General features: G+C 40.0%; 1 protein-coding gene and 1 long non-coding RNA gene across 2 annotated transcripts in view; one reads left to right on the plus strand and one right to left on the minus strand.

Annotated features, from left to right (window-relative positions):
- The window catches only part of LOC105489145 (interleukin 33), a 98,329-nt gene that overhangs the window by 6,430 nt on the left and 66,535 nt on the right, over positions 1-25,364 (plus strand). The gene's annotated exons all lie outside the window — the stretch shown is intronic.
- The window catches only part of LOC105489147 (uncharacterized), a 143,875-nt gene continuing 138,737 nt past the window's right edge, over positions 20,227-25,364 (minus strand). Inside the window, exon 5 of the long non-coding RNA XR_011612540.1 lies at positions 20,227-20,387. This is a non-coding gene — a long non-coding RNA (uncharacterized lncRNA). The remainder of the gene's footprint in view (positions 20,388-25,364) is intronic.

The following is a 25,364-nucleotide window of genomic DNA, read 5'->3' on the forward strand; positions in this document are numbered from 1 at the left end:
TGCTAATGACTGTGGAGTAACCATAACACTCATGAAAGGAAAATAAATTTCTATTTGGATAAAAGAAATACATAATATAAATATGATCTTAAAAATCAGAAAAAGCAATCAAAAACCCAAACTAAGAAAATAAAAGCTAAAATTGATGAAACAGAAATTTTTTTACATGCAAGAAGAATGCATCAACTGAAAAGCTATTCCTTTGAGAAAACCAATAAAAACAACAAGCTTCAGAGCCTGATTATGGCAAAAATAAAATATGCCCACAAGAAAAAATATACATGATTAGGTATGCAAAATGATAACTATCAAAGAAATAAAGATTTTTAACAAATTGTTTAAGAGCCAGGTATGATGGCTCATGCCTGTAATCCCAGCACTTTGGGAGGCCAAGGCAGGAGGATGGCTTGGGGCCACGAATTCAAACAGCCTGTGCACCATGGTGACACCCTGCCTCCCACAAAAAAAACCTAAAAAATTAGTCAGGCATGGTGGCTCATACCTGTAGACCTAGCTACTCAGGAGCCTGAGGCAAGATGATTGCTTGAGCCCAGGAGGTTGAGGATGCAGTGAGCTACGATTGCACCACTGTACCCTAGCCCAGGTAGTAGAGTGAGACTCTGTCTCAAAAAGGAAAAAAAAAAAAAAAAATATATATATATATATATATATATATATGAATATTATATGCAAATCTATAGAAACAAATTTGAAAACTAGGAGGAAACTGCTGATTTCCTAGCAAAATACAAATGTCTAAAATTGACCTAGGAAATAGAAAACATTAAAGGGCCAATTTCCATAGAATAGATTTGAAAGGTGATAAACCATAGCTCTCCAAAGATGTCTGTGTTCTAATCCCTGAGTATGGAATAAAGTATGTTATTTTATATGGCAAAAGGAACTTCACAGTTGTGATTAAGGATCTAGACATAGGAAAAGTGCCTTGCATTATCCAGGTGGCCCCAGTGATGTAATCGCAAAGGTCTTTACAAGAGGGAGTGTGGTACGCTGAATAATGGCTCCCAAATATATCCAAGTCTTGATCCTTGGATCCTATGAATATTACCTTATATGGCAAAGGGATTTTGCAGGTGTGATTCTATTAGGAATTTTTTTAGATGAAGAGATTATCCTGTATTAGCTGTGTGGGCCCTAAATATAATCACAAGTGTGCTTGTAAGAAGGAGAAAGAGGGAGATTTGACCACAGTAGAGGGTGATGTCATCATGGAAGCAGAGAGATTTGATGATGCTATACTGCTACCATTGAAAATGGAGGAAGGTGCCATGAGCCAAGTAATGCAAATGGCCCCTAAAAGCTGGAAAAGGCAAGGAAACAGATTCTCCTCCAGAGCTTTCAGAGGGAGTGCATTCCTGCTGACACCTTGACTTTAGCCCAGTGAAGCGGATTTTGTACTTATGACTTCTATAACTACAAGAGAATAAATTTGTGTTGTCTTAAGCCCCTAAATTTGTGGTAATTTGTTACAGTAGAAATAGGAAACTAACACAGGTGAATATTGATCTACCATTAAAACAAGGTGCCAGGACCACATGCTTCATAAAAGTGCTCTCTCTAACTCTTAAATAACAGATAGTTCTAATCCTATTTAAACTCCTTCATTTATTTTATGAAGTTAGCATAATCCTAATACCAAAGCCAGATGGAGAGTATAAAAATGTAAAACTCTTACAAACCAATGTGGATATAAAAATGCAAATAAATTATTAGTAAACAAAATCTAGCCTCTAATAAAATGAATATTACTAAGTTGTGTATATTTTAGGAATGCGAATGTATTGAGAGGTGACAATGTGCTAGCAGCCCTCACTCTCAGCACCTCCTCGGCCTCAGCATCCACTCTGGCAGCGCTTGAGGAGCCCTTCAATCCACCACTGCACTGTGGGAGCCCCTCTCTGGGCTGCACGAAGCCAGAGCCGGCTCCCTCTGCTTGCCCAGAGGTGTGGAGAGAGAGGTGAGGGCAGGAGCAGGGGCTGGGGGCGGCGCTCATGGTCCAGCGCGAGTTCTGGCAGGTGCGGGCTCGGCAGGCCCCGCAATCAGAGCAGCCAGCAGGCACTGCCAGTCCAGGGCAGTGAGGGGCTTAGCACCCAGGCCAGCAGCTGTGGTGGGTATGCTGGGACCCCAGCAGTGCCAGCCCACTAGCGCGCTGTGCTTGAGTTCTTGCCGGGCCTTATCTGCCTCCCTGCGGGGCAGGGCTCGGGACCTGCGGCCTGCTATGCCTGAACACCCATCCCCGCCTGCAATGGGCTCTTGCGGAGCCCGAGCCTCCCCAACGAGTGCCACCCCCTGCTCCACGGCGCTCAGTCCCATCAACTGCCCAAGGGCTGAGGAGTATGGGTGCACTGGCAGGCAGCTCTGTCCACGGCCCCAGGGCGGGATCCACTAGGTGAAGCCAGCTGGGCTCCTGAGTCTAGTGGGGACTTGGAGAACTTTTATGTCTAGCTAAGGGATCGTAAATGCACCAATCAGCACTCTGTGTCTAGCTCAGGGTTTGTAAATACACCAATTAGCACTCTGTGTCCAGCTCAGGGTTTGTAAATACACCAATTAGCACTCTGTGTCTAGCTCAGGGTTTGTAAATACACTAATCAGTACTCTGTATCTAGCTGACCTAGTGGGGACTTGGAGAACTTTTATGTCTAGCTAGAGGATTGTAAATGCACCAATCAGCACTCTGTGTCTAGCTCAGGGATTGTAAATGCAGCAATCAGCACTCTGTCAAAATGGAGCAATCCGCTCTCAGTAATATGGACCAATCAGCTCTCTGTAAAATGGACCAATCAGCAGGATGTGGGTGGGGTCAGATAAGGGAATAAAAGCAGGCTGCCCGAGCCAGCCAGAGGCAACCCGCTTGGGTCCCCGTCCACACTGGTGGAAGCTTTGTTCTTTCTCTCTTTGCAATAAATCTTGCTGCTGCTCACTCTTTGGGTCCATGCTGCCTTTATGAGCTGTAACACTCACCACGAAGGTCTGCAGCTTCACTCCTGTCAGCGAGACCACGAACCCACCAGAAGGAGGAAGCTCCAGACACATCTGAACATCTGAAGGAACAAACTCCAGACACACCATCTTTGAGAACTGTAACACTCACCACGAGGGTCCACTACTTCATTCTTGAAGTCAGCGAGACCAAGAACCCACCAATTCCAGACACAGTATGATCTAAAATCAATCACTTATCACTCATTATAACAGCAGATTATGAAAGGTAAACTACATAATCATATCAATTCTTACTGAAAAGGTATTGATAAAATTCATCCATCTCACCTAATAAAATCTCAACATAGAAATAGAAGGAAATCAATGAAAAAACAATGAATGGCAAATACATGAGATATAGTAAGTTCTCATTAATTTAAAATATATTCAAGTAGTTCCTAGTACTGGGCACACACTGGTGATACAAAAGTGAACATGATAGATACAGTCTGTGCTCTGCAAAGCTTACAGTACAGTGGGAGTAACTGGAAATTTATTGGAGGCTTTGACATGGAAGAAGGATATGGAAACCCATGAGAAAACAGTAAGCTCAGTCAGGGCCATGTGACAATAGAATTCCTGCAGACAGTGACAATTAAATTGAGATCTGAAAAGTGAGAAAGATGTATACAGATTAAAGGGAGGTTGGTTGGAGAAAATATTTCTGGGATACAGAATAACCCTTACAAAGGCCTGGATAGGAAAGAACCAAAGTAAGTCAAGTATGGCAGAAGTACAGAGCAAGAGCTCAGGATGAAGTATGTGATACAAACTGCTGAGAAAGGCTCAGCCCAGATCAGGAAGGCTTTGGAAGCCAAATCTAGCAGCTTGGACTTTACACTACATGCAGTGTGAAGACATGGCTGAGTGTTAAGTAGAAGAGTTGCACTAGTTCTTTTGTTTCCCATACCTCCAGATCCATTCTCCGCCCTGGAAATCAGATCCCCATAGGGTCTGTCACCCACTCTCCCTTGCCTACTGGATTCCAGATGGGTTCAGTCAATGTGGTGCCTTTTCCCTGGGTCTCCTTGCTTCAGTGCTATACCCCTGATAGTAAATGCATCCCTCCTTGAACATAGGTCCTGCCAGGCAGCCCCTTTGTGGCTCCAGCTTTCACTGAGTAACTATTTCTTGTCTCTTCAGGCTACAGATAAATATGGCTTCCTCTGTTTCTAGTCTCTTTAATTCTGCCCACACGTCTGTAAGCAGCCCTTTCATCAAAGCTTTTCATTTGAACCATTTGAATTAAAGTCTATTTCCTTTTGGGACCCTGACTGATACAGGCATGACTAGGTCAGATTTGTGTTTTATAACAATCCCTCTTGCTGCTTTATGGAAAAACAGATTGGAGGATGGCAAAGACTGGCTCCAAGGAGACCAGTAAGGAGGCTGCTGTAATTCTGGAGGTAAGAGAGGATGGTGGCCTGGGCTCAGGTAGCAGAACCGGGGTTCAGGAGTGAGGAGTCTAACTCCTGGCCAAAATCACATGTGTGATATTTCAGGCCCAGTCACAGGCAATTACAAAGGCTTTGCCTGGAAGGCCTCATAGGAAAAGCTGCCATTCCCACACCAGACTTAGTACAGAGCCAATGCATTAGAGTGTCTAAAGAGAGTTGCAGCCAAAGATTCAGGCCCCCTGGTCAGTTGTGCTCTTATACACATCTGCATTCATGGCCTAGGCATCTCCATTTGGAAATCTTCTTTTCAGGGAACCTTGAAGACACTTTACCCACTCCGAATCAATACTCGGTATTTTCTACCTCTAGTCTTCCCATTCTTCCTCACTTCTGGCTTCAGCGTTCATAAAACTGCAGGTGCCTTTTGGTTGGAGATCCCTAAACAGTGAGTTGACTCTACCAACACACTGTTCCATTGGGGGAAATGAAACAAAGGGGGATCAAGGTTTGACTGTTACTTTCATTTTGGCTCATTTTTAATCAGCTACTCTAACACCTGAAAGCTCAGCTGAGTGGCTGATGGAAAGAAGCATGTAGATTCCAGAGATATTTGGACGACAGAGTTGACAGAATTTGGCCATTGATTAGATTGGGGGATGGGCTAGGATAGAGAACAGTGAGGGAAAATAAAAAGCCAAGGAAACTGCATAAATGATTTGGGCAATAGAGTGGATGGTACCATTCACTGGACCATGAAACAAGGAACAGGAGTTGAGTGGCAGGAAAATACTTTCATCTGGGGCATGATACTTCAGAGAAGCCTGTGGGTCATCCAAGGCAGATATTCAGAAAACAGCTAGATATGTAAAAAGGAATTTAGCGGAGATGTCTGAATTGTTATGTAGATTTGAGAATCATTCATTAATAAATGGAAAGTATAGATATTGGCATGAATAAAATGGAGCTGGGAGAATACATAGAATGAGAAGAAAAGATGGCCTGAAACTGAGGCTTACCATGGTCTCTTTTTAAACGTGTCCTCTTTTGGTTCTCTAGATAATTCCCTAATGATATGTTTTTCTATGACCCTCTCAAAACCTTTCTTAAACTTACTGAATAAAATAGAGACAGAAGGTTACAATGGAGATCCAAAACTTAGAGTCCAGATGCACTGATTTCAACTCTTTGAGTTTTATTTTATCTGAAAACAGGAATAGTAGTAGCACTTACCTTGATAACATTGAACTTTATTTTATCTGAAAACAGGAATAGTAGTAGCACTTACCTTGATAACATTACTGTATTAAATGAGAAAATGAAGATAAATTAAAGAGCTTGTAGATAAAATGTAGATAAATGACAGAGCTTGGAACATTATAGATACTCAATAAATGTGTACAACCTTCCTTTCTAACTTTGTATATTTCTCAGGATTGTGTTAAGAATCCTGAGTTAATTAAGGTTCCTGGCTAAAGACAAAGCTATGTCTAAATGAAAGCAGCTGCTATCATACTTGCAGATGCCATATTTCTTTAAATAATGAGTTTTACATATTTACTGTAAAGGATTCTTTTGGTTCACATATTATTTATCCTAAACAGCAAAGGATACCACCTTCAAACCAAACCAAACGAAATCATGCCTCTGAGTAAAGTTGTAGAATAATTTTTTTGAAACTTTAAAATTTTAATTTTCTATTAGTAAGGTAAAACAAAGCAGAGGCTACATTCCACAGTCTCCAGAAATACGGGAATTGCTATATGTAAGTGTATTAGTCCATTTTCATACTGCCCAAGACTGGGTGATTTATAAAGAAAAAGAGGTTTAGAAACTGGGTGATTTATAAAGAAAAAGAAGTTTAATCCCAGCTACTCAGGAGGCTGAGGCAGGAGAATGGCTTGAACCTGGGAGGTGGAGGTTGCAGTGAGCCGAGATCATGCCACTGTACTCTAGCCTGGGTGGCAGGGTGAGATTCTGTCACAAAAAAAAAAAAAAGAAGAAGAAGAAGAAAAGGAAGGAAGGAAGGAAGGAGAAAAAGAGGTTTAATGGACTCACAGTTCCACATGGCTGGGGTGGCCTCACAACCATGGTGGAAGGCAAAGGAGGAGCAAAGGCATATCTTGCATGGCAGCAGGTAAGAGAGCATGTGCAGGGGAACTGCCCTTTATAAAACCATCAGATCTTGTGAGACTTATTCACTATCATAAAAACAGCATGGGAAAAACCTGCCCTCATGATTCAATTACCTCCCATCGGGTCCCTCTCATGACATGTGGGGATTATGGGAACTACAACTCAAGATGAAATTTGGGTGGAGACACAGCCATATCATATCAGTAAGTTTATCCTGAAAGGCTGAAAAAGCAATCATAAAGATGGGGATTTCCTGCTTTTCTCATTCTGTTTATATTTTTACATCCTGTTTTGTCTAAAGTGTTCTTTTGAAACAAAGACCTGGAAAGAAGGCCAAGTAGACTCTGACCTCTCTTGCATCTCCTGTACCCATATTGGATGTATTACAGATATCATACTTCTATGAAAAGAATGCAGGACTTGCAATCAGGCTGACTTGGGCTCAAATATGAACTTCATCTCTAACTAGATATGTGAGCCTTAATTCTTCTATCTTTGTAATGAAAACTTCTTTGGGGTTCTGGTCTGGATTAAACAAAACATTGTGTATAAAGCCCCAGGCACATAGTAGGTGCTCAACATAGTAAGTGGTCAATAAGTGGTAGTCACAATGATATTTATTATGAAGCGGGTCAGACTTTGGGAGGAAGAAAGAAGGGAAAGAAAGATATAGACCAAGTGGGAAGACAATGTCATGGCTTTAATTCACTTTTCGTGGAAATTAGAAGAGATTGTGAGTAACAGAAGGTCACTTGGGGAGCTGTCCAGGGTGCAGAGGATGCCAAGAAATATTCATCTGATTGAAGAAGAGAGTTCAAAGTTCATTAAAACTTCTGTTTACATTTGAGCAAAACCTCCTCTTAATGATTACTCTCAAAAGTTGCAAGTTAAAGTAACTAGATAATTCAATAAGTATATAGATAACAGGTCTGAGACTCAGAAGGACTGTCCAGGGTGGGTCACCAAGCTCCAGACCACCAGACTAGGGACAAGAGTTAGGCTGCAATTCCCAGGAAGGAAGAATGGAAGCCATTATCCCAGAGGAATATAGAACAGGCTATACTCTATAGGGTGGAGGGAGGAATCTAGAGAACAGTACCTGGCAACAGGGACTGCAGGGGTAGCTGGTTTTGTGTGTGTGTTTGCTTCCCAGGAACAATTTCCATATATTTGGGTGACAGATCCGTATTTTACTTTGCCAAAATTACCTCTCCTAGTGAAGGTGCAGGCCTTCCCAAGACTGACTGATTCATTTTCTTCCTTTGAATGTTGAATCTTCAGGAGATATTTAAAAATGAAAAATGGTCAGTATGAATTCCTCTGAGCAGGAGTGCTTTGCCAAGCCCCTATTCCATCCTTATTACCAGATCCTGTTGTTTCCTATGCTAGATTCTCCAGGTTTCTTGTAGTTCTGTGAATTGCTCAATATCCTTCCAACAAATCCATTTTCTGCTTAAGTAAGTAAAAGACGGAGACTCATCCCTGGGACACTGACTCACAACACAGTTTATATGAAAAGAGGGGATGCTCACCATCCCCTGAAGTTCAAGACCAGGCTGAGAAACAGTGGGACTCTGTCTCTACAAAAAAAAAGAATTCTAAAAATTAGTCAGGCTTGGTAGCACACACCTGTAGTCCCAGCTACTTGGGAGGCTGAAGCCACAGGATCACTTGAGGCCAGGATATCGGGGCTGCAGTGAGCCATGATTGCACCACTGCACTCCAGCCTGGGTGACAGAGTGAGACTTTGTCACAAAACATAACAAAACAAATAACTAAATAACAAAACACATAACAACTCCTGGGAAAGCTGACTTTTAGCTTAATTCCTGCCCTTCAATATTCTCTATATTGTAAGGTGCTAACAATTTACAAACTAGATTCCCAAGTTTCCTAACTAGGTGGTTTCCAGTTAGATTTTCCCAAAGGCAGGTCTTGGAGAAAGACCAGCAGGCAAAAGGAAGAGAGAAGCTATTTTTTTCCCCCATTTTCTGTTTCTGGATCCGGCAGTAGCCACAGGCAGCCATGGGATACAGAAGTCTTGGCAGTGAGTCCAGTAACATCAAGCGGACTATGGGCTCCCAAGTTCTTGCAGCTTCTGTAAATGTACAAATTCTCAGCCTCTTGAAAGGTAACAGCAGCAGTGGTTTCAATAGCAACAGCAGCAGCATTCACAAAAGGATGCTGGCAACCTTAGCAACACAGCTCTTTTGAATTCTGGGTACCATCACTGGCTCTTTTTGCCCCTCCTTGGATTTTATTTTCTGTTTGAATGCCTAGAGAAATTCTGCTTTTCTAATTGAACACCAGTTAATAACTGAGAGTGATTTACTAGTAAACTTTTGGTGGGAATGTTAACACATGAGTACAATCAGTAAATGCAGTCCAATTGAACAGACTTGTGTTTGAACCAGGCTCCCCCACCTATTAGCAGTGTCATCTTAGGCAAATAACTCAACCAAGCCTCAGTTTTCCTTATCTGTAAAATAGGGATGATAGAATCCCTCATAGGAATGTTACATAAATTATGACATAATGTTTTATATATAATGATATAATGTATGTAAAAAGTACCTGGCACAAAGGCATTCAATAAATTTTGGTTTCCAAATCTCTTTCACCCAGCACTTGCTTGGTTATGGCTTGGGTGCATGAACACAGGCACATTCCAGAGATGTTTATCTCCATCAAGCTTCTATCAGGAACTAGGGTACAATAGAAATGGATCACATGAAGAAGTCAGATATGGAGGAAAAATTAAGTAGTTGCTGACAGGGAGTGTTAAATGGGATTTCCAGAAAGGACACTTCTCAGAAGAGAAATATGATGGAAAAAAATTTTTAAACCCTCACTTAGTGACAACCTAGTTCAAATCACAAACATAGGTCTATACTCAGAAAAATTATGTTCCTACATAAGCATGGGAATTAGACATTCTTTGGAAGAAAGAAACCCTGGCCGCTGGTCTTATTGTGGATACCTTTGTAATTCACTTGGAAGATGGAACAGATTATTGTTGTTGTTGTTATTGTTATTATTATTATTATTATTTGAGACAGGGTCTTACTCTGTCACCCAGGCTGGAATGCAGTGGCACAATCAAGGCTCACTGTAACCTCCACCCTCCCAGACTCAAGTGATCCTCCCATCTCAGCCTTCCAAGTAGCTGGGACTACAGGCATGCCACCACACCCAGCTAATTTTTTGTTTTTTGTTTTTTTGTAGAGACAGCTTTTCACCATGTTGCCCAGGCTTGTCTTGAACTCCTGAGCTCAAGCAATCTGCCTGTCTTGCCCTCTCATAGTGCTGGGATTACAGGCATTCAGCCACCGCACCCTGGCCAGAAGATACAAAATCATTTTGTATCTGTCTGTGGAGATATTTCACACTTACTATAATTTAGTATAAGTCATGGTGAATGTTAAGAGACAAATATGGCTTTTCACAAGGTGCCCCTTTGACCCTTCAGAGCACTACATCTCTAAAATGAAGTATTTGGAGTCCAAAAGATATAAATAAGATAAGAGGTCATGACGGTGTCTTCATGAGAAAAGATTAGGAATTAAAGATGCCTATGCTGAAATAGAATTATAAGATATAGTACTGGATGATGCTTTAAAGACTCTCACCTCCCACACATATTTTAGATGAGAAAACATAAGCTCAGAGGAGGAAACTGTTCTTAAATTACACAAAAATTTGGAGGCAGAAATGTCACTAGGTTTCTTATATCCGGGAAAGAGACCCAAAAAAGGTGTTATCCTTCTGGAACAGTCTTGGCCAGAGGCTTTCTCCTCTAAGAGTGGGACTGGACGATGGAGCCAGGTCAGTGGTGGGTCTGTGCCATTGGCTGGTGGAGAGCTCCCACATAAAAATATGCCACCCTTTGAGTGCAGCCACTGATGTTACAATCTAGTATTGAGTAAATGGACACTTGATTTTACATATCTCCTTCAACATATTTCATCATAATATTAACAACTGTCATAACTACAAATTATCAAAAATTCCCTACTTTTGAAAAATATACATAAAATGAAGAATGATGGCTCTTCTCTGTCCTAGCAAGGGACAAAGATTGGCCTAGAAAGCAGGTCTCTTGATATCTAGTCCGATGTCTTTCCAGTTTCCCCAAAACAATAGTAGTATTCAAAGGTATTAAAATATAGTGCCTTACATGGGTCCAAAAGGCAGATTTTGTTCTTGCTTGAAAAGGGAGCAGTAATAAGTAGTCTAAATTTCTAGCAGGCACAGTAGAAGAACCTAAGGTAAATGTTTTAATTTTATGCTAATGGTTACTAAGGATTATCATAGAATTACCATTTTTGGAGAGTTTGAAAAATAGATGTGACAATTTGAGGGATGAAAAGATAACCAAAAAATAAATTTAGCTCCTGCTGTTGCCACTGAATGTGATGACAAGTGATACAGAGAGGTCATTCTCACAAGACCTAGGCTAGGCCAAGGAGAGTGAAGAGGAGACATCGCACCAGCATTTAACTTAAGAAATCAGGTGTGTGAGGCTGGGCGCGGTGGCTCAAGCCTGTAATCCCAGCACTTTGGGAGGCCGAGGCGGGCGGATCACGAGGTCAGGAGATCGAGACCATCCTGGTTAACACGGTGAAACCCCGTCTCTACTAAAAAATACAAAAAAACTAGCTGGGCGAGGTGGCGGGCGCCTGCAGTCCCAGCTACTTGGGAGGCTGAGGCAGGATAATGGCGTGAACTCGGGAGACGGAGCTTGCAGTGAGCTGAGATCCGGCCACTGCACTCCAGCCTGGGTGACAGAGCGAGACTCAGTCTCAAAAAAAATAAATAAATTTAAAAAAAAAAGAAATCAGGTATGTGGGTGGCTGTTGTGGTTGCTTTTAACGACTAGTTAAAAAAAAAACAGCTTTATTTGAAATACACTAATAATTCACAGACACACAATTCACTCACTTAAAAGTGAACAGATCGATGGTGTTTACTATATTCACAGAGTTGTGTAACTTCCACCAGAATATTGGAATATTTTCATGACCTCAGATTAAACCCCATACCCATTAGCAGTTCCTCCCTTTCTCTCCCTTCATCCCACCCCAGACCCTGGCAACCACTAATCTACTTTCTGTCTCTTTGGATTTGCCTATTCTGGACCCTGCATATAAATAGACTCACACAAAAAAATCACTGATATGCAGTCTTTTGTATCTTGCTTCTTTCACTTAACATAATATATTACAGGCTCCTTCATGTTGCAGTATGTACCAGTACTTCATTTCTTTATACTGTCAAATAATATTCCATTGTATAGAGTGTATACTGAGGAGTGAATAACTGGGTCATACAGAACTCTACGTTTAATCTTTTGAGGAACTTCCAGATTATTTTCCAAAGTGGCTGCACCATTTCACATCCCTACCAGCAAGATCTGAAGGTTGCAACTCTCCACATCTTTTTCAATACTTGTTATTATGTCTCTTTTATATTTTAACCATCCTATCATGTATGAAGTGATATCTCACTGTGGTTTTGATTTGCATTTCCTGATAGATAATGATATTGACTCTTTTCATGTATTATTGGCTATTTGCATATTTTCTTTGAGAAATTGCCTTTTATTGAAAGATAGTTTTGCTGGACATAAATTATTTGATTAACAACTTTTTGTCTTTCAGTACCTTCAAAATGTTACCTTCCTACCTTCTGGCATCCATTACTTCTGATGAGAATTCAGCTATAAGTATCATTGGCATTTCACTATACATGATCAGTCCTTTTTCTCTTACGCTTTCAATATTTTTGCTTTGGCTTTGGCTTTGAACATTTTTACAGTAATGTGCTGTGTGTGGATTTCTTTGCATCTATCTCACTTAGAATTCATTGAGTTTCTTAGATATGTAGAGTAATAATTTGTATGAAATTTGGGGACTCTTCGACCATGAATTCTTTGAATACTTTCTGCTCTATTTTCTGTCTCCTCTCCTTATAGTACACTAATTACACTTATGTGTGCACTGTTAGTGGTGTCCCACATTTCCCTGAGGTTCTGACACTTTTTTCCCGTTATTTTTCTCTCTGTTCTTGAGATAGTATAATCTCTCTCAGTCTCTCTTCAAGTTTACAGATTTTTTTCTTCCACCAAAACCAATACTTGAAGGTACCAAATAGAGAAAAAAAACAGATAAATACTGAGGGAAGTCAATGCTGCGCAGAAAAGAACAAACATCAGCTCCCATTTTGTGTGTGTGGGTTTTCACCACGTGGGGTAACTAACACTCTGATAGAAAATCCTAGTTTTACTGGCTTAAGAATCAGAGAAAAGGATTTGTGTTTGGAGAACTAGATCCATTGCAAAGTGAAGAAGGAACTCCCAGAAAGGATAGAGCCAAAGAATGGGTCTCATACTCTAGGTACAAAATTTTCCCAAATCTCTGCGTGATCCTTAAACATGACTATTGGGGAAAGACTCAAAGCAAATTAGTTAAAGTTAAAAGAATTGAAGTAAAATTTCAGCTACACTCATCACAGTGGAGATACAGTGCTACAGTTTGATTCTATAAAAGTTAAATATATGCTTAAAATCAGTAGTATTCAGAGGAACATTCAGATTCTGGAACTTCTACAACACATTATTTACAATATTGAGGATGCAATCCAAAATTATACAACATTCAGGCCAGGCGCAGTGGCTCACACCTGTAATCCCAGCACTTTAGAAGGCTGAGGCAGGCAGATCACCTGAGGCCAGGACTTCAAGACCAACCTGCCTAACATAGTAAAACCCCATCTCTACAAAAATACAAAAATTAGCTGGGCATGATGGTGGGTTCCTGTAATCCCAGCTACTCAGGAGGCTGAGGCGGGAGAATCGTTTGAACCCGGGAGGTGGAGGTTGCAGTGAGCTGAGATCGCACCATTGCACTTTAGCCTGGGTGACACAGCAAGACTCCATCTTAAAAAAAAAAAAAATTATACAACATTCAAAGAAGCAGGAAAACATGACCAATTCATAAGAGAAAGATTAACAGAAAACAAGCTAGGATGACCCAGATGTTGGCCAACAATTATTTTAAAGTGTATATTAAAATGATGCTCAGTGGTAAAAGGGAAAATATGCTCACAGCTAATAAAAGGTGGGAAATTTCAGCAGAAGAAAAGAGATTATTTTTTAAAGCCCAAATAGAAATCCTAGAACTAAAAAAAAAACAGCTGAAATATAAAATTAACTGGGTAAGCTTAAGAACAAAATGGAATGATGCAGGAAAGAAACAATGGACTTAAAAGTCAATAGAAATTATCTGATTTGAAAACTGCAGAGAAATAAATTTTAATTAAAAAATCCTATGGATCTGTGAGACAATTCAAAATTGAAGACCTGAAAGAAGAAGAGAGAGAGAACTGAGAGGAAAAAATATGGCCCAAATTCCCTAAATGTGGCATAAAACATAGAGTTACAAATTTATGAAGCTTAGAAAGAATAAGTAGAAAAAACACTCCTACTTACATCATAATCAAGCTATGGAAGAAAAATATTTGAAGGCAAAGAAAAAGGACACATTGAATACAGGGAAACAATTAAAATGATGGCTGCTTTCTCATAAGAAGCAATAGAAGGGGAGTCAGAAGACAGTGAAACAGTATCTTTAAAGTACATGAGAAAAGCTTGTCCACTTGGAATTCTGTATTCCGCAAAAATATCTTTCATTATTGAAGGTGAAATAAGAGTTTCAGAGAAAGAAAAATAAGAGAATTTATAACCACCGCATCTGTGGTGAAACAAAACAAACAAACAACAAAACTGAAGTAAATTCTTCTAGTCTAAAAGGAAATAAACCTTCCTATGTGCCAGGGCCTACCTTAGGCACAGAAATACAAGTTTGAGTATAATGAGGTTCACTAGGGAGTTTATAGCTTATAGATGAAATGGAAACCAAACATTGTACTTCATGGCAGTACCAATGGGAGCAGGAATGCCTGGCCTCAATAATAATAGGAGCCAGAAACCACACATGTATTTACTAAAATGTCTTTCAAGAGGGCACACATATAAGTCTCTGCATTTTGCCACTTACACAACTTCATCTTTGAGTGCTTACATAGAGTCAGATTACCTAACAATAGCTGTAAGCTAAAAGAAAATTGGAGGAGGAGAGAATTAATAGATACATGAGACAGGATATGAGGGCTAAGCTTTAGATTTTTCTATCCTGACTCGACCCAGGGTATTTGGTTTCTATTGTTTTTCACTAAATGAAGATAGGTCTTTCAACAATCCCATCTTCTGTGGAATTAGTGGAAAATAAACCAAGAACTAGAGACTCAAATGTACCTATTTACAGTAGGTACATTGTTGAAGTCACACTGTAACTGCCCAATGGGTTCATTTTGCCTGCTGCCCAGATAAACCCAATGTATTAAGACAGAGGAATTGTAATAGACAAATAGTTTAATTCATGCACAGCCAGCTAAACAGGAGACAGAAAATTCAGAGATTGGAGTTTTTTAAGGGCAATTTGGCAGGCAGGGGGCCAGAGAATGAGGAGTGCTGATTAGTTGGGTTGGAGATGAAATCATAGGGGGTCAAAGTGGGTTCTTCTTGCTGTCTTCGGTTTCTGGACAGGATTGTAGAACTGATTTAGCCAGATTACTGGCCTGGATGGTGCTAGCTGGTGCATCAGAATTTTAAGGTCTGAAAAATATTTCCAGCACCAATCTTAGGTTTTACAATAGTGGTGTTATTCCTAGGAGCAATTGGGGAGGTTTGGAATCATGTGGCCCCTGGCTGCATGACTCCTAAACCATAATTTCTAATCTTGTTGCCAATTTGTTAGACTAACAAAGGCAATCTGGTCCCCTGGCAAGAAGGACATTCATTTCCGGAAAAGGCTGTTATCATCTTTGTTTCAAAGTTAAACCACAAACTGAAGTCCTCCCAAAAGTTAGTCTGACCTTTGCCCAGGAATGAACAAGGGCAGTTTGGAGGTTGGAAATCAGATGGAGTCAGTTAGGTCAGATCTCTTTCACATCATAATTTTCTCACTGTTACAATTTTTGCAAAGGCAGTTTCAATACCAGAGTTAGATCAACAAATATTTTGAAAATGGGAAAAACGGCCTTTTCAAATTAATTTTTTAAAGAGATAACCCCAGAAGGTCTTGTATGGGGTGGAAAAGCAATAGGAAAATGATATATGATGGTTCTGTGAAACAAGTGGGTCAGAAATAAGTGTTTACAGGTCAGGGCCTGGTGGCAACAGAATGAGCTCTTGGAAGTGGCTGGCTTTGTGTGTTGGGTCCATATGCTGGTGCACCCATGTGGCTGCATACCTGATCTGGGTGGGTGCTAAGGCTAGGGAGCCTGAGGCATTGTCATCCCTGACCATTGCCTAGGCATTTCTCGTGGCCTGCTAGAGACCAGTCCCATGCCCTTGTACCCTCCCTCCCCTGCACTCTCTAAGAAGTTCATCTGCTCCTTCCAGGACTGCATGTAGCACCAATTACAATAAGGTCCAGATGTTTGAAGAGCACCTATGCAAGCACATGAGGAAGAGACCATTCATTTGTGATTATGAAGGGTGTGGCAAGACTTTCCTCAGGGTGTACCGCCTGAGTCACAACATCCTGATTCATATAGGAGAAAAGCTGTTTATGCACTAGTGGCTGTGATAGAAAATTCAACACAAAATCAAACTTGAAGAAATATTTTGAACATAAAGATGAGATTCAGCAAACAACATGCATGCAATTTTGAAGGCTGTAAAAAGATCTTTAAGGATCAGTAGCTGAAAATCCATCAGTGCCAGCATACCAACGAACCCAGAAAGGATGTGGGAAATACTGCCTGACCCAGCAGGCTAAAACAACACAGGGAGGTCCAGGAGGGCTAGATGTCAAAACAGATGTTCCTTTGTGGCAAAAACATGGATTGAACTTCCAAAATATGTGAGGCAAAAAACCCATACAGAGGAAATAACATGGGAATATGGCAGAAAACTTTTAAACACAAAGATTATCTTAAGCAATATATGAAAACTCTTGCTCCAGAGAGAAATATTTGCCAATGTCCAAGAGAAGGCTGTGGTAGAACCCACATGACTGTATTTGATCTACAGAGCCATATCTTCTCTTTTCATGAGGAAAGGCCCCTATTTTTGTGTGACTATCCTGGCTGTGGCAAAAGGTCTGCAATGAAAGTCTCACATAGACATACCATTGCAACAAGAAGAGAATTAAACTCAAAAGTAAAACCAACTCATGAAAAACGGAGTTTGGTGGGGTGTAGTGGCTCATGCCACTTTGGGAGGCCGAGGCAGGTGGATCACTTGAGGTTAGGAGTTTGAGACCAGCCTGACCAACACGGCAAAGCCCCGTCTCTACTAAAAATACAAATATTAGCTGGGCGTGGTGGCGTGTGCCTGTAATCCCAGCTACTCGGGAGGCTGAGGCAGGAGAATTGCTTGAATCTGGGAGGCAGAGGTTGCACTGATTCCAGTCATGCCACTGCACTCCAGCCTGGGTGATGAAAGCGAGACTCCATCTCAAAAAATAAAAATAAAAGTAAAAACAGAGTTTGGCCTCTGGTCTCAGTGGATATACCCCTTCTAAAAGGAAACAAAAACAAGGTTTACCTTTGTCTAAAAATGGAAAGACAGTGAACTGTACTAGAGACATGGTGCAATAACTTACCCTCAACTAAATATCACATTACTTTGTTTAAAGGACTACAAACCAGTGAACTTTCTTTCTTTCAGAAGCATATTTTTAAATTAAAATCACCGATGCAGAACAACAATGTGTTTTCCATGTGCACTTGGTTAACACCTACATCTTTACTATGTCTCCTATGAGCAGGTACTGGGCACAGAGGATGCAAAAAAATAGAAACAAAAATGAGGCACCATCAGGGATTTCCTCCAGAAGGCAGTGTCACTTTAGGAAGACACCAGTGACCCAGGGATCATGTCACCATCTTCAATTCAGTCTAGATTCCTGGCCTTCAGAGAGACATGACTGCTGACGGCAGTAGCCTAAAAAAGGAAACCCCTGGCCCTTGGGCTGGATGCCTCTGTGCACCCCTCTGGGCCCACTCTCCACCTCCCACAACCCTGCTTTATGACCAGAGAGGCTGACTTTCTAGGCTGCTCCACTGGGCAAACTTGCTGTCAAGTCAAGGTGGTAGGATTTAGTGAGCTTTCACCAAGCGATGCTTCACGGCCAACAACCTCAAATTATTACAATTAATATCTCTTCCTGTTTCATGTTACATAAGGGCTTGGGGTAGGTGGTACATCTGTGGCTCTATGGCTCAGCTGCAGTGTGGTGACACCGCAGGTCTGTTCCATACGTCTGTCTTCTCATCCAGGGACCCCTGGTAAAGGATCAATCACTCCTGGGGCATACACTGAGGTTAGAGCTTTCCTTTCCTGAGCTTCCTCCTTACCAGGATTTTGTGGTTGGCAGATTCCCTGTACTGAATCCTTAGCTGCTGCCTAACAATCCCTTCCTAGAGCTGTGTTCTCTAGGCCCAGTCTCTGCTCGTCCTTGACTCTTGGCTACAGAAAGTAGCACCATCCTTGAAAGAAATGCAGCCCTGCCAGTACTGTGATCCTTGTCTGGTGAGCCTGGTGTTGGACTTCTCTGACCTGTAAGATTATACGTTTGTATTGGTTTGAGCCACTAGGTTTGTGGCTATTTATTACGGAAGCAATAGAAAAGTAATAAACTCTCTCTCTTCTGTTTTCAGGAAGTAGATGAAATCTTGAGCCTTGAGGGGCACACTCCTGGGATGATGAAAAGAATGCAAACACTGAGTATGCCAAGTAGCTTAGCATCATCCGCTTAGCTCTTCCTGAGTTGTAAACCACTCTTCCTGAGATTGTAAACATTGCTCAAGACATTTACCTTAGAAATAAGGAAATTTGCAGACTCTATAAAATATCCCCTACAGTGGGTAAAACTCATTGCTCAATCAGTCAAACAATAAGGCCTTGTGTAAAAGGAAAAATAATGTGAGTTGGGGCAGCCCAAGTGGGAAATGCCTCTGCATAGGGGAGTGGCATGGGAAAACAACACTAGTGGAAAGGAGTAGGGTGGGTTCCATGGTGGGGATGAAGTTGCCCAAAGTAACTACCCTAACAATAGATGGTCTGGAAGAAAAGGACCATAGGCTGGTGCAGAAGGTGTACCCAAAGTCAGACTACAAATCCTCGACTGTATCATCTCCCTCCTCATTTCTCACCATGCTCAGTCCAGCAATACTCCAAGGAAGAACACATCTTTGGTGTAGCTCCCACGTATCTTCTCTCCTGGCTTGTAATATGCACCTGTCATAAATTCCTGGGAGTTGAAGACTGAAGGCTGTTTCTCTTAGAATATGCTGTTTCCCTTAGAATTTTCTCAGATATGAACCAATTCTGGACATGCCTATAGATTGGTGGTTCTCAAATCTCTCCTGCAGAATCCTAGAATCTCGAGGCCTCCCACAACTGGGATAGTTTAAGCAATAGTGATCTTCCCTCTACTTCTCCTTCCACTGTAGGAGCTCTGCATCTATATGTTGACATGTATGAATTCTGTGTTAAGATTTTATTTGATGAAAGTTTGTTCTTTTAAGAAAAATCTGAAAACTATTGAGCTAAACCAAGTTTAGTAGTACATGGAGAGAATATTTTCTGTCCCAGACTTGCCTGAGAGCTCACTGTAGAAAAGACTGGGCATTTGATGCCAAGTATAGTAGTCCCCCTTATCCATGGGGGATACATTCCAAGACGCCCAGTGGATGCCTGAAGCCATGGATAGTACCAAACCCTCTATATTATATCGTTTTCCCCCATATATACATACTTTTGATAAAGTTTAGTTTATAAATTGGCACAGTAAGAGATTAATAATTAATAAAACAGTTATAACAAAATACTGTAATAAAATCTATGTGAATGTGGTCTCTTTCTCATTCTCAAAATACTGTAATATTTTCAGACCACTGTTAAATGCAGAAAGTGAAACTGCAAATAAGCAGGGAGTACTGTACCTGCTATTTCTCAATTGGTGCAGCTTATGGATTACTTTTCTAGGCACCAGGGATGGAAACAGAGAGGGAACTTTACCTCTGTGATTTCCACAAAACAAACAAAAACCAGGCTTATTGGTGTATAGCAGACTAGACTGTTCTAAATCCTGGCACCATTCATTTAACAGGCAGCATTTTCCTTTCTAGCTGCATCTCTTTTCAAATAAAGAATGAAAAGAGGTTGAGAGTAAAATCAAACATTGGCTTGATGATCTCCCAGGAAGGGCAGTTGTCTGCTGCCCAGCACTTCTCTTCACACATAAATCCACAATACAGCAGGTTGGTATCTGTCCAATGATCACTGAATAAGGGGCATGAGGAGCACAGGCAGACTACATTTTCCAGAGATTTTCATTTTTATATACTGGATGCTAATGAGCAAACTTCTAATGGAGGATTCACTGATTATTTTTAAAAAGGGTTAAATACGTGTGCTAAAAAAAAGTGTGAAGTAAAATTTTTCAGAATTGGCTACGGAGCATGTAACTCACTCTTCATACCATGTGGGGATGGTAGGCATTCTAGAATATCTTCCCTCTATCTCTCAGCTCCTCTCCCCATCCCTCTTCTTCTCAATCCAATCATCTCCCCCTCACAGAACTCTCACTATGTGTCACTTCCTGGCATCCCTGTTCCCTTCCTCAAGACATACCATCCTTACCTCTCCACAATACAATGTAGATTCCAGTCCTAAGTCGTCCAGAATCTTGCAACCTGTCACCTGAGACTTCATATGCCTGTCACTAGGGGATCTACTTTGGCTTCTGCTCAGTGTCCTCCACGAGGAAGCTCTGGTACCTTTGAAAGGGACAGAAAGGAAATGGTGGTGCTTCAATTTCAGCTCAGTCTCTTTCCACTAAAGTTTCTTCACAAGAAGGCAAACACAACTTATTAATGAAAGAATGTCTCTCTTCTTCCTACTAGCTGTTCTGGTCTATGTGAGGAACATAGATCTTTATCATCTCGATTGTGACCCGACTTCTTGTAAAATAATCGCCTTGGTCTAATGATCCTAAAATACTTGACTTCTTTCCCGACCTGGATTTTTCAAATTAATGGTGTTTTATCATAATCTTTTTATTGTAAGGACTAGCTTAATTGCCTTGTGACCAGAGAACATGGTTTGTTTGAAACAGCTTTTAAAAAAATGTCCACTTAAAAGTAGTTTTTTAAAACTGAGGTAAAATTCACATGATATAAAATTAACCAATTTAAAATGTACAATTCAGTAGCATTTAGTACATTCACAATATTGTGTAAACATTACCTGTGTCTAGTTCCAAACAGTTTCATCACTCCAGAAGGAAATCTTGTATCCATAAAGCATCCATTCGCCATTTTCCCTTACCTCTAGCCCCTGGCAACCATCAATTTGCTTTCTATTTCTGTAGATTGTCCTTTCTGGATATTTCATATAAATGGAATCATACATTATGTGATATTTTGTGTCTGGCTTCTTTCACTTAGCATAATGTTTTTATTCATGTTGTAGCAAGTATAACTACCTTATTTCTTTTTATGTCTGAACAATATTCTATTATGTGGATATACCACATTTTGTTTATTTATTCGTCAGTTGGTGAACATTTTAATTGATTCCACCATTTGGCTATTGTGAATGGCATTACTGTAAACATTTAGGTACAAGTTTTCATTCAAATACCTGATTTCAATTCTTCGAGTATACACTTTGGGATGGAATTGCTGGGCCATATGGTAATCTCATATGTAACTTTTTAAGGAACCACCAAACTGTTTTATGTAGTGGCTGCACCATTTTACATTCCCACCAGAATATATGAGGGTTGCATATTCTTCACATACTCAACAATAGTTATTTTTCCTTTTTTTTTAAAAAAAAAAAAAAAAAGTACACGCATCCTAGTGGGTGAAAAGTAGTATTTCACTGTGGTTTTGATTGGCATTTCTCCAATGACTGATGAAACTGAACATGTTTTCATGTGCTTGTTAGCCATTTGTATATCTTCTTTGGAGAAATACCCATTGAAAACTTTTGCCCATTTTAAAATTGGGTTACCTTTTTGGTTTTGAGTTATAAGAGCTCTTTATATATTCTGCATATTAGATCCTAATTAGATATATGATTTGCAAATATTTCCTTCTATCCTGTAGGTTGTATTTTCACTATCTTGATAGTGTCATTGAACCACAAATATTTTAATTGTATTGAAGCCTAGATGTGGTGGCTCATGCTTGTAATCCCAACACTGTAGGAGGACAAGGCAGGAGGATCACTTGAGACAATTAGCTTAGGAAACATTGCAAAACCCTGTCTCTATAAAAAAATACAAAAATTAGCTGTGTGTAGTGGCATGCACCTGTCATCCCAGCTACTTGGGAGGCTGAGGTGGGAGGATTGCTTGGGCCCAGGAGGTCAAGGCTGCAGTAAGCCATGCACTCCAGCCTACGCAACAGAGCAAGACTCTGTCTCAAATAAATAAATAAATAAATAAATAAATAAATAATTGTAATGAAATTCAATTTACCTATTTTGTTTTTACTTCTGCTTTTGTTGTCATATCTAAAAAAATCTATTACCAAATCTAAAGTCATGAAGATTTACTCCTATATTTTCTTCTAAGAGTTCTATAGCTTTAACTCTTACATTTAGATTTTTAATCCATTTTGGTGTATTTTGTATATGGTGTGAAACAGAGGTCCAACTTCACTCTTTTGAATGTTGATATTCAGCTGTCCCAACACTATCTGTCAAAAAGACTATTGCTCAAGACAATTCCTTTCCTCATTGATTTTTACTCCCTTGTCAAGAACCAGTTGATCATAGATGTGAAGGTTTATTTCTAGACTCTCAAGTTTATTTCACTTATTTATATGCACATCCTCTGTCAGTATCATACTTTATTACTGTTACTTTATGGTAAGGTTTGAAATTGGAAAACGTGAGTACTCCAACTTTATTCTTTTTCAAGATTGTTTTGGCTTTTCTGGGTCTAAAATTCTGTATCAATTTTAGAATCAGCTTCTCAATTTCTACAAATAATCCAGCTGAAATTTGGCCTAGAGAATGTGTAGAATATTTAGATCAATGTGAAGCATGTTACTATTTAATAATATTAAGCTTTCTTAGTGATAAACATAGGATGTCTTTCCATTCATTTAAATCTTTTTAAATTTATTTCAACAACATTTTGTAGTTTTCAGTATTCAATTCTCTCACCTCCTTAGTTAAATTTATTCCTAAGTATTTCATTTTTGACACAATTGTAAATAAAATTGATTTCTTAATTTTCTGTTTTGAGACATTTATATTGTATAAAAGTACAATTGATTCTTAAGTGCTGCTCCTGTATCTGCAGCTTTGCTAAATTCATTTATTATCTCTAACAGTTTTTTGTGGGTTCTTTGGGATTTTCTATATATAGAATGATGTCATCTGCAATAAAGATAATTTTATTTCTTTCTCTTCCAATTTGCCTGCCTTTTATTTCTTTCTTTCTTTCTTTCTTTCTTTTTTTTTTTTTTTTTTTTTTTTTTTTTTTTTTTTTTGCCTAATTGTTCTGGCTAAAATTTCTGGCATGATGTTGAACAAAAGTTTGAAAATGGGCATTCTTCAGCAGACACCTCATATAGGAGAGCTCTGGATGGCATCTGGCAGGTGCCCCTCTGGGATGAAGCTTCCAAAGGAAAGAACAGGCAGCAATCTTTGCTGTTCTGCAGCCTCCACTGGTGATAACCAGGCAAACAGGGTCTGAAGTGGACCTAAAGCAAACTCCAGCAGATCTGCAGCAGAGGGGCCTGTTAGAAGGAAAACTAACTAACAGAAAGGAAGAGCACATCCACTTAGAGACCCCATCTGAAGGTCACCAACATCAAAGACCAAAGGTAGATAAATCCACAAAGATGGGGAGAAACCAGTGCAAAAAGGATGCAAATTCCGAAAACAAGAATGCCTCTTCTCCTCCAAAGGATCATAATTCCTCACCAGCAAGGGAACAAAACTAGACAGAGAATGAGTTTGATGAATTGTCAGAAGTAGGCTTCAGAAACTGTGTAATAACAAGCTCCTCTGAGCTAAAGGAACATGTTCAAATCCAATGCAAGGGAGTTAAGAACATTGAAAAAAAGTTAGATGAATTGCTAATTAGAATAACTGGTTTAGAGAAGACCATAAATGACCTGACGGAGCTGAAAAACACACCACGAGAACTTGATGAAGCATACACAAGTATCAATAGCCGAATCAACCAAGCAGAGGAAAGGATATTAGAGATTGAAGATCAACTTAATGAAGTAAAGCGTGAAGACAAGAACAGAAAAAAAAGAATGAAAAGGAACGAACAAATCCTCTAAGAAATATGAGACTGTGTGAAAAGACCAAACCTATGTTTGATTGGTGTACCTGAAAGTGATGGGGAGAATGGAACCAAGCTGGAAAACACTCTTCAGGATATTATCCAGGAAACTTCCCCAACCTAGTAAGACAGGCCAACATTCAAATTCAGGAAATACAGAGAACAACTCAAAGATACTCCTCGAGAAGTATCTCTGATACTCCGAGAAGTATCTCTGCACTCTGCGCCACTGCACTCCAGCCTGGGCGACTGAGTGAGACTCCGTCTCAAAAAAAAAAAAACAAAAAAAAAAAAACAAAAAACTCCTGGTCTCAAGCACTCCTACTGCCTCAGCCTCCCAAGTAGCTGGGACTACAGGCATGTGCCTCCATGCCTAGCTAATTTAAAATTTTCTTTCGTAGAGACAAAGACTTACTATATTGCCCAGGCTGGTCTCAAACTCCTGGGCTCAAGCAATCTGCCCACCCCAGTCTACCAAAACACTGGGATTACAGGAAGGAACCACCATGCCCGGTATATTAGTCAGGGTTCTCTAGAGAGACAGAACTAATAGAATAGATATATAAAGGAGTTTATTAGGTATTAACTTACACAATCACAAGGTCCTACAATAGGCTGTCTGCAAGCTTGAGGAGCAGGAGAGCCAGTCTGAGTCTCAAAACTGAAGAACTTGGAGTCTGATATTCGAGGGCAGGAAGCATCCAGGACAGGAGAAAGATGTAGGCTGAGAGGTTAGGCTAGTCTCTCTTTTTTCATTTTTCTGCCAGCTTTATATTTGCTGGAAGCTGATTAGATTGTGCCCACCATAATTAAGGGTGGATCTGCCTTCCCCAGTCCAGTGGCTCAAATGTTCATCTCTTTTGGTAACACCCAGACACACCCAGGATTAATACTTTGTATCCTTCAATCCAATCAAGTTGACACTCAGTATTAACCATCACACCTGGCCAGTAACTTCTTTGTATCTTTAGTATATGTCTCTTTAAAACAGCACTACATGGATCTTTTCTTTTCAAGTCTAAGTATATTAGTTTCTTCGACTGGTGCCTTTAGTCCATGTAATGAGATTACTGATATATTTGTGTTAAATCTATCATGTTTTGTTTTTTCTCTTGGTATTACCTTTCCTATGCTTTGTTGTCTCTTCTTTCTTGATTTCTGCTGGATAGACTGCTGTTTTCTTCTCGTTCTATTTTTCTCCTCTAATCATTTGGAAGTTAGTTATATGTCCAATTTCTATTATTCTGAATTTTTTTCTAGAAATTTAAAAATGAATACAGAGCCCAAAACTCAGCAATATTTTTACCCTCTTCCTGAGCAATACAATATACTTGGGAACTCTCATTCCTATCATCATCTCTCCAGACGTACAGGCTATTTTTTGTAATGTATTTAGTTCTAGTTTGTTTTTCTTAAACTTACAAGATATTATCATCAGTAT

The sequence above is a fragment of the Macaca nemestrina genome, chromosome 14 (genome assembly GCF_043159975.1).
Source record: "Macaca nemestrina isolate mMacNem1 chromosome 14, mMacNem.hap1, whole genome shotgun sequence".
Classification (NCBI taxonomy): domain Eukaryota; kingdom Metazoa; phylum Chordata; class Mammalia; order Primates; family Cercopithecidae; genus Macaca; species Macaca nemestrina.